This window comes from Nicotiana sylvestris, chromosome 3 (genome assembly GCF_000393655.2).
Source record: "Nicotiana sylvestris chromosome 3, ASM39365v2, whole genome shotgun sequence".
NCBI lineage: Eukaryota > Viridiplantae > Streptophyta > Magnoliopsida > Solanales > Solanaceae > Nicotiana > Nicotiana sylvestris.
In genome coordinates this window covers 23,290,107-23,306,371 of record NC_091059.1, presented here as the reverse complement: position 1 = coordinate 23,306,371, position 16,265 = coordinate 23,290,107, and positions in this window count along the sequence as shown.

Below are 16,265 nucleotides of genomic sequence, written 5' to 3'. Positions count from 1 at the left end.
AGAACTGATTCACAGTTTGATCCGTTGGATGCCCTCTGTGTTTAGTCAGTCCTGCTTGTCACTCTTTTTAAACCTAAGAGGGGGTAAGTGAATAGTTAGGAACTTCAGGGGGGCTCAAGGGTAAGGGCAAGGTTAGTAATAATTGATTGGGCTAAGGGTAATTCAGGGATTCTAGGTCAGGAAGAAATCAATTATGTTAAGAGGAAAGGCTCTAGAAGATAGGATAAACGTGAGTTTGTTAGGGGGAAAAATTTTTTAGATCCTTATAGGGGTAAGAGGGTAAAAACAATTGGGTTTGAGAGGGTTAAAATGGGAAATAGCTAGCTAAAATAGGGCTGCATTAGATGGGCCTATATAAGGACCTCTTTCTCCTCATTTGGGGTAGCGGAGACATTCTGAAAAATCTGAGAAATATAGAGAGCTGAAAATCGAGTGATTACACATGCTGCATAATATTTTACCGTTTTCATAGATTTCTAAGACCCAAAAAGAAGAAAAATATCAGAGAATCAAAAATGGTTAAAAATCAGTAGAATCACTGTTCTATTGGTTTGTTCTGCTTCAAGTGGGGAGGTCTTTAATTGTTGAACAATTTATGCTTCATTTGTGTTGAAATGACTTAAGGTCGAGTCTAGTTTGTGGTTTTCTAGTTCATTGCTTGGACTCAAACTATTTTCTAGGCCATTTTACTTCATTTTCTGGGTTGAATTGGTATACTTGGTGTTGAATCTGAGGTTTGGTTCTGCTGCTGTTGACTGAATCTGCTGACCCTCAATTTCCTTTTTGGTTAATTCATTCTTCTTCCAGGTACAAGTTCTAAACCCTTCATGATGTAAAGCCTGACTCAAAGATGAAATGGAAGCACCATTATATTTTAGCTCATTGTTTCTTTGCCTGATATTTACATTCCCTCATTTATTCATAGTATAGTCTCAGTTAAATTCCAATTCAGTAATCAAATTCTCATGCTGTAATTAATCGAGAACTATGGAGACCATGATGTATCTAGATCTTGTTATTTGTTTAGCTTTAGTATTATAGATCAATTTAGCAAGCCATGTTATCTGAATGAAGGAAGTGATTGGGGAATTGTTGAGTTCTATTACTGCCTAGTATGTGTAAGCTTGACGTTCATATAGTAGTTTGGTTGAGCTTTAATAATTGAGATTTGTTGTTCGTGAAGCATGGAAACCATCAGTAGCTTGATTTGTAATGGAACTGTCTCCTTTTAAGTGGCTTCAGGGTTATACTATCATGTTTAAATGTTAGCTTATATTCTAAATTTGGAATATTGTAAGAGCATGAGAATGATGATGGGATTAATATGTTTGTTGGCATAAGTATATATATTCTGTGGATATTAGGTGTTTAACAATGTTAGTTTTGTGGTCATTTGATTCAAGTAAAGAAATCTACAAATTTAAAATCAGTTGTCAATTCATCTTTCTTTAGATTAAATGTTTCCTCTATGTAATTGCTTGAACGTAATTCCATGACCTCTTTCCCGTTCAATTTGGGCTTGCTCCATGGGCATTGGGCCTACTTTGAGTCCAAGTCGATTCCGGCTTGCCATGGTCCTCTTCAGCGATTTTAGAGGCTTCATCTTGCACGCAGCTCATGAGGACTGGGCTCCTTTTGGGACCGGAATTGAGATGGTAACTGATCCACCAAATAGTTAAAACATAATAGGCTTTGGACTCTTTTAAAAATAGATATTAAGATTTCCATAAGGTACCTTAGATCAAGTTGGAATAAACAGAGGTGCGCCGTGCCAAATAAAATCACAAATTGCGTGGCCCTCTTTAATTATTTTCTTTAAAATATTTATAATTCGAGGTGTGCCATCCACCGATAGATCACATATGGTCCTCATGAATTAGTCTAGAAATGTTTTAATTAGAACAAATCGAGGTGCGCCATGCTAAATAAAATGACAAATGCATGGCCATCGTTTTAATTAAGTGTGATTAATCATTTAGAACTCGAGGCGTGCCGTTTAACAAACTTCCACATCCCTCACAAATTTAATAACGCGTTAGTTGCTTTAGGCACGTTATTTAATAATATTACCTTCTTAAACTCGGGTGCGCATTTATGTGACCCAAATCCAAATCTCAACAATGTTGAAATATGTCAAAGACTGCGGGTGCATTTATATGACGTGGTTCAAGACATGTTTTAACAGTGATGCAATATTCCTAAAATGACTAAAAGCGGTTAAAGTTTTAAAAATGCACATAGGTTTAAAGCATATTAAAATCAGATAATTAAGCCGAATATTACAGTTAAGCGACCGTGCTAGAACTACGGAACTCGGGAATGCCTAACACCTTCTCCCGGGTTAACAGAATTCCTTACCCAGATTTCTGGTTCGCGGACTGTTAAACAGAGTCAAGCTTTTCCTCGATTCGGGATTCAATCGGTGACTTGGGACACCATAAATTATCCTAAGTGGCGACTCTGAATCCTTTAACAATAAATCCCGTTTCGATTGTCCTTTAATTGGAAAAACTCCCTTATTCACTCCCTCTTTCGGGGGGTGTCGTAAAAAGGAGGTGTGACAGCTCTGGCGACTATGCTGGGGATCGAACCCAGAATCTCTAGTTCAGGGTTTAAGAATTCGAGCTTAGATGAATTGTTATAATTGGCTTTATTTATTATCTGATTTTATTACATGTTTGTGCCTAATGTGCTAAATGTTGCTTTTACCATTTTGATATTATTTGAATTGTATATGAACTGCTATGAAACCCTTCTCTTCTCTCTCCCGAGGAGTGCACGCTGGTCGTGACTTCTTTCTGTTAGTGTCCTATTCCAAATAGAATGAGGTTCGGACAAGTTGCAAAGCCGGATGATCTTTTGGTTATCGGTACGTAGCCCCCCCTCGGCTCGAGTTGTCCGCTCAGGTAAGCCAGGTCTAGAACAAATAAACCTAGGTTTTAAACCTAGTATAACTAGACCTCATGCCGGATCCCAAGTAGGAGCGCTTGCTTGCATCATGTGCATTTTGACTTTGGGGACTCAACACAGGGGTTGGGTCCGTCTAGGACAGGTGCACCCGAAATAAAAAGACCATCCTGATGCATCTTACTTGCTACTTGTGCATTCATTTGCTTCGAATTTGCATGCTGACCGGCTTTTGAATAAAAGGAGAGAGTTTGTAAAAGAAATAGCAGTATAGAAGGTTAAGAGAATTAATCACCAGTTTTATGAAAAACCAGTGTCCAAATAGCACCAAAACTCTGCCGAATTTTTGAAAAAAAAAAGAAGAAAGTTTGGTTTTCAAAAATAGTCCATTTTATTTGCCCGAACTACGCCGGTTTGATTCCCACCGGATGTGGGATACGTAGGCAACTCCCATCGGGTCCAACTTCCTTTTTTGCAAAATAGCCCAAAAGAACAAAAATTTTACTTTTATTTGAAAATAATTAGGGTGATGCCATTCTTGTCAGAAATAGCCGAATGTCCCTAAAAGGGCGCCGGAAGGCTGCTTTTGCAAGAACAGCCGCATGTGGTCATTTTTCAAGGTTTTCACCGGTTAGCCAACACAGCCTTAAAATCTTCGTCTTCGAGGTGCTGAAAGGCCGTATTTTCTAAACCGGATTTTATTTTTTATTTTTTTAAACAACAGAAAAAGAGAGGAAAAAGTGTTAATTTTGTCTTCGAGTCAAATGAGTCTTGATTTTTGTTTAATCATGAACAAGATCCCTTTGGAGTTGCATATGTGGTGGGAGGATCTGGGAAAATCGGAGCAAGATAAGGTCAGTCTACATTTAGGAGGTCTCACCGGGTTGTTAAAAATCAGACTCACAGGAGATGTCATAAAGGCTTTGGTTACATTTTGGGACCCGTCCCATGACGTATTTCACTTTTCGGATTTTGAACTCACCCCAACCTTGGAAGAGATAACAGGTTATATGGGAAGTACTAAAGGGCAGAGGCATAAGTATCTGATCGCTCCAAGAGCTGTTAACTCTTACAATTTCATGGATTTGTTAAAGATAAGCAAGGGAGTCCCGTACTCCGAATTGGAGGGTGGTTTTTCTACTCTACGTTTTATATATCAGAGGTACGGGCATGTAGGAGGGTTCAACGATCCGGCAAGTGGGGTTTGTAGCAGAGGAAACCGAACAAAATGGGATGAGCATTGGTGTTTTGCCTTCATGGTAGCTTTCCTAGGCCTTGTGGCGTTCCCTTGAAAATACGGGAATATCGATTTGCGGGTGACTGGAGTCGTCAAGGTCCTGATTACCAATGCTAAAAGCATTCTTGCCCATATGATAGTATCTGAGATGTACCGAGCTCTCACAACTTGTAAAGCTGGGGCAGATTTCTTTGAGGGATGCAATTTGCTATTACAGATGTGGATGATCGAGCACCTGTGTCATCGCCCTCAGTATATGAGTTACGGGTCCACAAAGAAAAGTTGCATTGAAGAGTTTGACACAAGGATTTCAGGGTTCAAGCTGCCAGAGGGGTTCAGAGATTGGGTATCCTGCCTTCGTTCCATTACCGCGGGACAAATAGATGGACATTGGGTTGGCTTCCTGTTGAAGAAATTGTGTATATGCCCGCCACTGGTCCTTACTTCCTCCTAATGAGTCTGCGAGGTATCCAGCCTTACGCTCCTTACCGGGCGATGAGATAGTTGGGAAGGTGTCAGGTGACGCACCCAGATGAAAATCTTAGTATTTATGCGGTCGAGGTTAGTTCCAACGGTCAATTTCATGATGAAACAGTTCATTCTATTTGGAATGAATGCCAGTATTTGACAGTGAACACTCGGGCGCGTGACTTATCTAGAGGCGAAGTCTCACCCGCCTATCTTGCCTGGTATAGGAAGAAGAACACTGCAAGGGCTGAACCAGAAAGACCAGCCAAAAAGCCTCACATTCAGGAATTTGTTGAGGCATCGCAAGAACAATGGGCTTGGTTGGCCAAGGAGAACGAGTACAGAGCCACAATAGGAAAGTTGGAAAAACAAGTCAAAGAACTTCAATTCGAGAATAGCTTGCAAATTGCGACGGACGAAGGTGAAAAGAAAGAGCTAGCTAAAGAAAATGAGGCCCTTCGAGCCCAAATTCAAAAAATGAAAATAGCGGTAGAAAACCCCGCCCGAAGTGCCAAAGATGAAAAACTCATAGCTAACTTGAGGCAGAAAGTCAATGATTATAGTTTTGATTTGAACAAAGCAGAAAGTGAACTAGCCAAGGCTTGAAAGCAATTGGCTAAAAACGCAGATGAACGAGCACGTCTGGTTAAGCAGTTGAAAGAAAAGTACGATGATGAGGTCGCAGGATTAAAGAAAACGGTTATCGCCATGGAAAGCAAAATGATCAAACAGGCTAAAGACTTCAAAGTTGAAAGAGAGCATTGTTATACAACATTGGCACAATTAGAAATAGATTTGCAACAACTTCAGGAGCAGAATCAAGTGGCCGAACAAACTTTGGAGGCTAGGGCCCAGCAGATTTGGCGTTTGTTACAAGAAAAAGGTGTCACAAGAGAGAGAATTAGAAACATCGCCAATTACATTGTTATGAAGTGCCAGGTCTGTGAGAATATGACTCGCACCACCTTCTTTGCGGCAGTGATGACATTTGTTAAGCAAATTATGAGTGACTTGGACCGACTTCAAAGGGATCTTGCATATAGGCCCGTGGCCAAACCGAATGATGTCCCGCGGGCACCAGGAGCATTGATGTATTCATGATTTTTTTTTGTTTGAGCCTGTATTTCCTTTTCCGTTAGAGTCTGTCAGTTGTGTTGAGTCTGTATCTTCTTTCTGCTGGAGTTTGTCATTTGTTTTCGAGTCTGTACTTTCTTCTGTTGAAGTGTGATATTTTATTTTTGGAGTATGTATTTCATCTTTTCATCAGTGTCTGTTGGTTTCTCCTGGAGTCTGTTAGTTTTGAGTTTTGTAATCAAAGCACATGCTTTTATGAAAATTGAAAATCCCCAAAAATTGTTTTATTATTTACTTTCACACTTATCCCCCAGAACTATGCTCGGTCTGATTCATGCGGGGTCATGATACGTAGGCAATCTCCATAGGATTCGACCACAACCAAAGAAAAAAAAAGAAAAAAAGAAGGAAAAACAAGAGGAAAAAAAAGAAAAGAAAAGAGAGAAAAATAAGAGAAAGAAACAATGGCAAGACAAGAGGGAAATGAGAAGATAAAAACAAAGAAAAGCAAAGTCTAGAATGAAAAGAAAGAGAAAAAAAAGAAAGTTGCAAATGGAAAAGTCGGGATGACGCAAGCAGCCGATCCAATGCATGATAGAAACGGTTAACTGCTTAGGTGAATTCATTCCCCAAATGTGTGATTACTAATTTGTTAAAGCCCTAACCACTAACAAGGTTGTTGTTGATGTATTGAGTCCAGGTAGGTGGTTAGTTGATTGGCATTCTGGCAACTCACTCATACAACACCCGATCAAAAGACAAGCTGAACATGGCCAACCAAGAATTGGAAGCAAGTATTGTTGATCCGTCAAAAGAGGTGGAAGAATTGGATGTTAATGCGATGAGGGAAGAGATGTATAAGTTAAAGCAGCAAATGGCTGAAATGTACCAAGCCTGGGCGAAGGGGCATCCACCGCCGGTTTATCCCACCAACCTTCTTATATCTCACTATTGGATCAACCTCAGGAACCCCCCACTGTGAACTCATCTCTAGCCTTTCCCCTCTACCAACAATGCCACATCACCACTTCCCATACATCACAAGCTCCTCCACCCAGACAAGTCCCGCACCCTCCCCCAACAATCACACCTGTTTTCGTGGCACCTCCACCTACTACATTACACCGATCTTCCAGCTAACCTTTGTTCCAGACTCACACAACCAATTTTATCCCCTGAACCCACCTTCAAAGTTCCAGAACCATATTCTTACACCCCTCATCTTGATCTCACGGCTGAAACCGAGAAGCCACCCAAGAATCCCGAACATGAGGAGATGATCAGAAAGGTCAAAAGCTTAGAACAATCATTCAGAGATATGAGGGGGTTAGGAGGTCAAGTAAGTGTGGCCTATAAGGATTTATGTCTGTTCCCAGATGTTCAGTTACCAGCAGTGTTCAAAATGCCCAAGTTTGATCTATACGACGGGCATGGTGACCCAGTAGCACACATAAGAGGATCTGTAGCAAGATGAGAGGAGCAGGCAGAAGAGATGAGTTGCTGATGGCATATTTCAGCCAAAGTCTGAGTGGATTAGTGTTAGAATGGTATACTAGACAAGATCACAGCAGGTGGTACACATGGGATGATTTGGCCCAAGCCTTCACCTGTCATTTTCAGTATAATCTTGAAATTATCCCAGACCGTCTGTCATTGACGAAGATTGAGAAGAAACCCGGTGAGAGTTTCAGAGAATATGGGTTCCGTTGGAGAGAGCAAGCAGCGAGGGTTGACCCTCCGATGAAGGAAAGTGAGATGGTTGATTATTTCTTGCAGGCTTTGGAGCCCACTTATTTCGGTCACTTGGTGTCAGCAGTGGGCAAGTCCTCTAATGAAGTTGTAAAAATGGGAGGCATGGTTGAGGAGAGACTCAAGTCCAACAAGATCATGAGTTATTCAGCAATCAAAGCGACCACCCAAGCTATTCAAAACGGTACTGGGGGTGTACTCGGGAAGAAGAAGAAAGAGGATGTTGCGACAATTGAGTCGGGAGCTTGGGTCAGATCCAGGAACCTCCCATGTTACTATAACCCGCCTCGACCCTATCACCAAACTTACCCACACACCCCATATAGCCCACCACAACACTACTACCCACCGCCAGATCCCCATTTTTCCGTCCATCACACACAAACCTATACCCAACCTCCTACTCACGCACAATGGCGTGCGCCAGCTCCACAAAATCCATACCCAGCTCCGAAAAATACCCGTCCACCCCCAAAAGCCTACAGAAATCCCCCTAGAACAGGTTTTCGGCCTAATCAAGCCTTTAAGAATGAGAGGTTGCAGAAGCAGAAGACTTTCACTCCATTGGGAGAGTCATATGCTAGTCTATTCCACAGACTGAGACAGTTGGGTTTGTTGAATCCGATTGAGGTTAAACTGCCTAATCCCCCTCCTAGAAATCTTGACCGCTCGGTGAGTTGTGAGTATTATTCAGGGGTCCCGGGTCATGACACAAAGAAATGCTGGAAATTGAAAACAGCTATTCAAGAGCTCACTGATACAAATCGGATTGAGGTCCAAGCTCCGGAGGCACCCAATATCAATCAGAATCCCTTGCCAGCCCATCATAAGACAAATATGATTGAGATAGTGCATAAGGGAGGGGAGCCTAAGAAGCCTTCACAAACTATTATAATGATTCGGGCTAGTGAAGCCAAGCCGTTTGAAAAGTCAACAAGTGAGAAGTTTGTGATCAAGTTGAACGGAGCAAATAATGAACCATCTGTGTGGGTCAAGAAGGGGTACTCAATTGACGCTGTAGGGAAACATGAAAGGGCAAAAGTGGTTATGCCAGGAATGACAAACAAGCCTGTGGTAATTGTGAAGGGTGCCCGCACAGATCCTATTGTTATCAAATTAGTAACTCAATTACCGATAGTCAGCAGCAAGGCGGTCCCGTGGAATTATGAACGAGTGACAGTAACTTACAAGGGGAAAGAGGTTAAAGAAGAAGTGTGTGAGACCCATAGATTGACTCGATCAGGGAGATGCTTTGCCCCCGAAGAGTTGAGAAAAGCTAAAACCTCCAAAGATAACCCAGTAATGGTGAAGAAAGCTGTGACTGAGGAAGAAGCAGAGGAGTTCTTGAGAAAGATGAAAGTGTAGGACTATTCCATTGTGGAGCAGTTAAGGAAGACACCAGCTCAGATCTCGTTATTGTCATTATTGATCCATTCAGACGAGCATCGTTGGGCTTTGATGAAGATCTTGAATAAGGCCCACGTTCCTGACAAAATCTCAGTAAACCACTTGGAAAAGATAGCTAGCAAGATATTTGAGGTAAACATAGTCACTTTTTTTGACGATGAATTGCCCGTGGAGGGTACTGAGCACAATAGAGCCCTCTATCTGACGGTGAAATGCGAAGATTCTGTGGTTACTTGGGTACTAGTTGACAATGGGTCTAGTGCGAACATTTGTCCTCTCTCCACGTTGAACAAGCTGAAAGTGGAGGATGAAAGAATTCACAAGAATAGTATTTGCGATCGGGGATTCGACGGTGGAGGGAAAGATTCAGTCGGGGACATAGTGCTTGAGCTCACAATAGGGTCAGTTGAATTTACTATGGAATTCCAGGTGCTCGATGTGGATGTTTCTTACAATCTGCTATTAGGACGACCCTGGATTCATGCTGCCAAAGCAGTCCCATCTACTCTACACCAAATGGTCAAGTTTGAATGGGATCGACAGGAAATTGTTGTACACGGCGAAGATAAGGAAATTTTTGTACACTATACTATACTATTTGTGTGTTCCCAACGATGCCATTGTCCCGCTCATAGAGGCCAAAGACGATAAGGGGCCATGGGTTTATCAGGTTTTTGACACAGTACCGATAGAGAAAATTCCAGAAGGGAAGTGCATTCCAACTCCCAGGGTAGCTGCGGCATCAGTCATGGTAGCCGGCGAAATGTTGAAAAATGGTTTTGTACCGGGCAAGGGTTTGGGTGCATCTCTGCAAGGTATCGTACAGCCGATTTCTCTTCCCAAAAACTTGGATACATTTGGTCTGGGGTTCAAGCCCGCAATTGCGGATGTGAGAAGAGCCAGGAAAATGAAACAAAGAGCATGGGCCCTTCCAAAGCCAGTCCCGCGTCTTTCCAGATCATTTGTCAGGCCTGGTACTAGAAAGCGCCCAGTGACGACGGTTCCCAGTTCAGTGGTTGATGTGGATGGAGATTTGATGGAAAGGTTCGTGAGGATATTCGCCGATGTGAACGTGTTGGAAGCTGGAGAGGGTTCTAGCAAGGCGGATGTGCAATTCGTTGGGCCCAGTGCAAAGATTAACAATTGGGAAGCTACTCCTCTCCCCAACAGGAGGGAGTTTTGGTAGTTTGCTTTGATTTTCTTTCAATTTATCTGGATTATTCCAGGGTTGTAATTCAGATTCTATGTTCCGTCCGTTTGGATGTATAAACCCTGTTATCTTTAATTTCAATGAAATGCAATTTCTCTTTTCCTCTCTTCCTCTCTTCCTGATAGTTTTATTTTTGTTTTTCTTTTCTTCCTTGTACAGTTCTTTTTATGCTAGCTTCAATGATATGACATGCATGCGGAATCTCCGGCCCAGTCTTAAAAGCCAATTTATTTCTGAAATAGTAATTCAAGAAATAGAATGTGATGTTGAATCGGAATATGACGAGGATGAAGTCTTTGATGAGATTAGTAAAGAATTAAGCCATTTTGAAGAAAAACCCAAGCCTAACCTGAGTGATACAGAAGCAATCAATTTAGGGGACCAAGATAATGTCCAGGAAACTAAAATAAGTGTCCATCTCGAACCACAATTCAGAGAGGAGATAATTAAAGCACTGTTCGAGTATAAAGACATTTTTGCATGGTCCTATGACGACATGCCAGGTCTAAGCACTGACTTGGTGGTTCACAAATTCCCCACTGATCCGGCATTCCCTCCTGTCAAGCAAAAGCTGAGGAAATTTAAAACTGATATGAGTGTGAAGATCAAGGAAGAGGTCACCAAGCAGTTCGATGCAAATGTCATTCGGGTCACTCGGTATCCCACTTGGTTAGCCAATGTAGTGCCTGTGCCGAAGAAGGATGGCAAGACCAGGGTGTGTGTTGATTATCGATACCTCAACAAGGCGAGTCCCAAGGATAACTTCCCACTGCCGAACATCCATATATTGATCGATAATTGTGCCAAACATGAGATTGGTTCTTTTGTGGATTGTTATGTGGGCTACCACCAGATTTTAATGGATAAAGAAGACGCAGAAAAGAAAACATTCATCACGCCATGGGGAACGTACTGCTATCGGATCATGCCATTTGTTTTGAAAAATGCTGGGGGAACCTACATGAGGACAATGATAACCATATTCCACGACATGATACACAGGGAGATCGAGGTTTATGTGGATGATAGGATTGTAAAGTCTAGAAAGCAGTCTGACCATGTCAGAGATCTGAGAAAGTTCTTCCAAAGGCTTCGCAGGTACAATCTCAAGCTCAATCCTGCAAAATGTGTGTTTGGTGTTCCGTCTGGAAAGTTGTTGGGATTCATAGTCAGCCGATGAGGTATTGAATTAGACCCGTCAAAAATCAAAGCCATCCAGAAATTACCACCTCCAAAGAACAAGACTGAGGTGATGAGTCTGTTGGAGAGATTGAATTACATCAGCTGGTTTATTGCTCTGCTCATGACAACTTGTGAGCCCATTTTCAAACTGTTAAAGAAAGATGTTGCGGTCAAGTGGACAGATGAATGTCAGGAAGCATTTGATAAGATAAAGGGGTACTTGTCAAACCCACCTATGTTGGTTCCACCGGAACTAGGGAGACCTTTGATTCTGTATTTGACGGTCTTGGACAATTCATTTGGATGTGTGTTGGGACAGCATGACATCACCGGCAGGAAGGAGCAGGCCATTTATTATCTCAGCAAGAAGTTCACATCCTACGAGGTCAAGTACACTCATCTTGAGAGGACGTGTTGCGCCCTCACTTGGGTGGCACAGAAGTTGAAGCACTATTTGTCATCTTACACTACTTACCTCATCTCTCGTTTGGATCCGCTAAAGTATATCTTTCAGAAGCCTATGCCCACAGGGAGGCTCGCAAAGTGGAAAATCTTGCTCACAGAATTTGACATCGTCTATGTGACTAGGACTGCAATGAAAGCCCAGGCATTGGCTGATCATTTGGCTGAGAACCCAGTAGACGAAGAAAAAGATCCTTTGAAGACTTACTTCCCTGATGAAGAGGTAATGCACATTGATGAATTGGAACAGATTGAAAAGCCAGGATGGAAAATTTTCTTTGATGAGGCTGCTAACATGAAAGGCGTTGGGATATGAGCGGTAATTGTTTCTGAAACAGGGCATCATTACCCTGTTACGGCTCAACTTCGGTTCTACTGTACTAACAACATGGCTGAGTATGAGGCATGCATTCTGGGTTTGAGGATGGCTGTGGATATGGGTGTCCAGGAAGTCTTGGTCTTGGGTGACTCGGACCTTCTGGTGCATCAAATTCAGGGAGAATGGGAAACACAGGATTTAAAACTCATACCGTACCGGTAATGTTTACATGATCTTTGTCAGCGGTTCCAATCAAAAGAGTTCAGGTATATTTCGAGGATTCATAATGAGGTCGTTGATGCCTTGGCTACTCTGGCATCAATGTTACATCATCCACATAAGGCTTATGTAGACCCGTTGCATATTCAGGTCCGCGATCGGCATGCTTATTGTAACGTGGTGGAAGAAGAACTCGATGGCGAGCCTTGGTTTCACGATATCAAGGAATACATCAGGATGAGGGTGTATCCAGTACAAGCCACATGTGATCAAAAGAGGACAATTAGGCGGTTGGCAAGCAGTTTTTTCTTCAGCGGAGGGGTTCTGTACAAAAGGACTCCAGATCTTGGGCTGCTGAGACGCATAGATGCTAGGCAGGCCACAACTATTATGACCGAGGTACATTATGGAGTCTTTGGACCACGCATGAGTGGTTACGTGTTGGCAAAGAAGATTCTCCGAGCAGGTTATTATTGGCTCACTATGGAGCAATATTGTATCAGTTTCGTGCATAAATGTCATCAGTGCCAAGTGCATGGAGATTTGATTCATTCTTCACCATCTGAATTACATACGATGTTTGCACCATGGCCCTTTGTTGCTTGGGGAATGGATGTCATTGGACCAATCGAGCCAGCAGCGTCCAACGGGCACAGGTTTATTCTGGTGGCCATTGATTATTTCACCAAGTGGGTAGAGGCTAAAACATTCAAGTCTATAACCAAGAAGGCGGTGGTTGATTTTGTGCATTCAAATATCATTTGCCGGTTTGGGATACCGAAGGTGATCATTACAGACAATGGGGCGAATCTCAATAGTCATCTGATGGAAGAGGTATGTCAGCAGTTCAAGATTACACATCGCAATTCTATCCCGTACCGCCCTAAGGCAAACGAAGCAGTCGAGGCAATCAACAAGAACATAAAGAAGATACTTCGAAAAATGGTGGACGGTTCTAGGCAGTGCCATAAAAAGCTGTCGTTTGCATTGTTGGGCTATTGCACTATTGTCCGTACTTCAGTAGGGGCGACTCCTTATTTGTTGGTGTATGGCAGCGAAGCAGTGATACCCGCAGAAGTGGAAATTCCATCCCTTCGAATTATCGCAGAGGCTGAGATCGATGATGATGAGTGGGTCAAAACCCATTTGGAACAATTGAGTTTGATCGACGAGAAAAGACTGGCGGCAATATGTCATGGCCAGTCGTATCAACAGAGAATGGCAAGAGCATATAATAAGAAGGTGCGTCCACAAAATTTTGAAGTGGGTCAGTTAGTATTGAAACGCGTTCTTCCTCATTAGGTTGAAGCAAGAGGAAAGTTCGCCCAAATTGGCAGGGGCCGCTCGTTGTAACTAGAGTGTTGTCCAATGGCGCATTATATTTGACAGATGTAGAAGGCAAATGTGTAGAAATGGCTATCAATTCTGATGCAGTTAAGAGATACTATGTATGATTTCTTTGTTCAATTGTACTTGTTTGTATTCGGTATATTTTGAATATTGAAATGACGAAGGCATTTTGTTCTGTTATCTAAACACTTTATCCTTCGTTACCCCTTTGAGCCTTATCTATTTCTTTCATACCCCTCTTTCGAAATCAGTAGCAAAGATCAGAAACGCAAGCATGAAAGGTGAGCAAAGGAAAAATAGAAAAGAAAAAGAATGAAAAGAGAGAGAAGAAAAAGAAGAAGAAAGAGAAAAGGAAAAAAGAAAAGAAAAGAAAAAAAAAGAAAAAAAAGAAGAAAAACAACAACAAAAGGAAAAAGAAGGAAAGAAGAGAAAAGAAAAGGAAAAGAAAAGAAAAATCACAACAAACAAAGTAATTCTTATAACATGAACTACGTTCGACTTGATTCCTTTTAAGGATACGTAGGCAGCCTCACGGTTCGATCCCATCAAAATAAAAATCCAAAAATCCCCAAGCAAGAAATTGGGACAGAAGTTGGGGTTGTTGTAAGAAATCTGATTCCGAAAGTTATAATTTTGAACCCATGATGAGTTGTTTTGAGCCTTTTATGCCTTTTCTTTCTAACTCCATCCAAAAGCCCACATTACGGTTCAAAGAAAGACCTTTCGATCAGTCATCAAGAAATGCCAAGGCAAGCAGGTAGCGGTGATTCACATCAGGGGCAACACTCTGGTCCAAAGAGGGAAAAGAAATCAAAATGAGAGAGTCTTATTGGTGAAAACCCTCACGGGCACCGTAAGGCGACGGGAGCTGAGAGAAATCAAAAATGAGAGAGTCTTATTGGTGAAAACCTTCATGGGCACCTTGAGGCGAAAGTAAGTTGAGAGATGAACAAATGAGGAAGGTATGTTGGTGGAAAACCTTTCAAGGCACCGCAGGACGAACAAGGTCAAGGTTTGGGTGAAGAAGTCAGGTTATGGAAATTTTGGGGCAACAAAGTATAGCAACTGAAAGTTGATTGGTTGGACAGATTGGGCTGATTAATCTGAAATGAATGTCATGATCATTGGTACCAGCTCTTCCACTCAGATAAGTGTCTTTTCTTTCTCCTTTTAGCAGTCATCCGATTTTGGATTCTTCTTATCCTTAACTCGCAAAATCGTTGCATTTCATTTTCTTTTGGGGTTTATTTGCCTAAGATGTTTCAATGTCGGTCCTGTTCAAAGCAAGTGAGAAAGGATTTTGAAGCTCACTACCAACTTCCAAAATTGCAAAGCACAGCATGGTTAGAGCATACTAAGGATAACATGATGCAAAGGGAGGTACAAGGAATCACCGGAAATTTCATCGGTAGAATGATTTGGTAATGTCATGGAAATGCAAAGGTTCAAATAAAGGGTCAGAGGTGTGAAACAACAGCATGGGTATAGAACACTTGGGTCATCAAAGGTAAGGGGTTTGAAAGTCAGTCAGAAAGTCAGGCGGTTCAGGGCTAGTGCGGGGAAGACAGTCAAAACAAAACAATGCAGTGGAAGGATCTTCAGCACGAATGCCATAAACTAACCACCATTTTAAACTGACCAAATGTTCTCTGATTGAAACAGGGGCAGAAAAGTTCGTTTGTTTCGAAGGAACTCTCCACAAGGAAAGGCAGGCATCAAACAGGTTTGACAGTAAGTTTTAGGACCCTCCTGAAAATGGGACCTAGTTTAAATTTCAAAACAATCATGAGTAACATAATTTAGCACAAATGTATCCCCAGAGGAATATAAGTTGGTCTGCATGTTTAAAATAGGATTCAATTAGGAGTTTTCAGGACCCTCCTAAATAATGGGACCTAGTTTTAAAGATTTCCATTGGATCACAAGATGTAGCATAAAATTCTGTCATAAGGTATTATAATTCAGTCATAAAAGTGTCATTTTTAGGACAAGACTTGATTTTGATTTTCAGGATCTTCCTGGATAATAGGATGTAGTTTAAAACCCTCTTAGATAATAGGACTTAGCGGAAGCAACACCTTTAGAAGATATAGCTTAGATCTATAATTGTCAGTTGTTAGGACCTCCCTGGATAATAGGACTTAACTTTTAAATTCTTAGTAATAGTTGGTAGAATGATTCAGTTTAATACTCACCCATGTGCCCAGCCACCAAACTGGGACAGAAAATTTTCTTTGTTTTATCTGTTTTGTCGAAGTCAGGAGCCCGCCTGGAGAGCAGGGAATACCTTCAAATGCAGCAGTCAGGAGCCCGCCTGGAGAGCAGGGAATACATTTCAAGTTGAAGTCAGGAGCCCGCCTGGATAGCATAGGAATACTTTCAAGCGCAGCAGTCAGGAGCCCGCCTGGAGAACAAGGGAATACAATTCAAGTTTTAGTTTTCAAATTTGTTGCTTTATCTATTTTGAATTCAAGAGCACGCCTGGATAGCATGGGAATACTTTTCAAGTTGAAGTCAGGAGCCCGCCTGGAAAGCAGAGAATACATTCAAAAGCAGCAGTCAGGAGCCCGCCTGGAGAACAAGGGAGTACAATTCAAGTTTTAGCTTTCAAATTCTTTGCTTTGTCTATTTTTGAAGTCAGGAGCCCGCCTGGATAGCATGGGAATACATTCAAGTTTTGA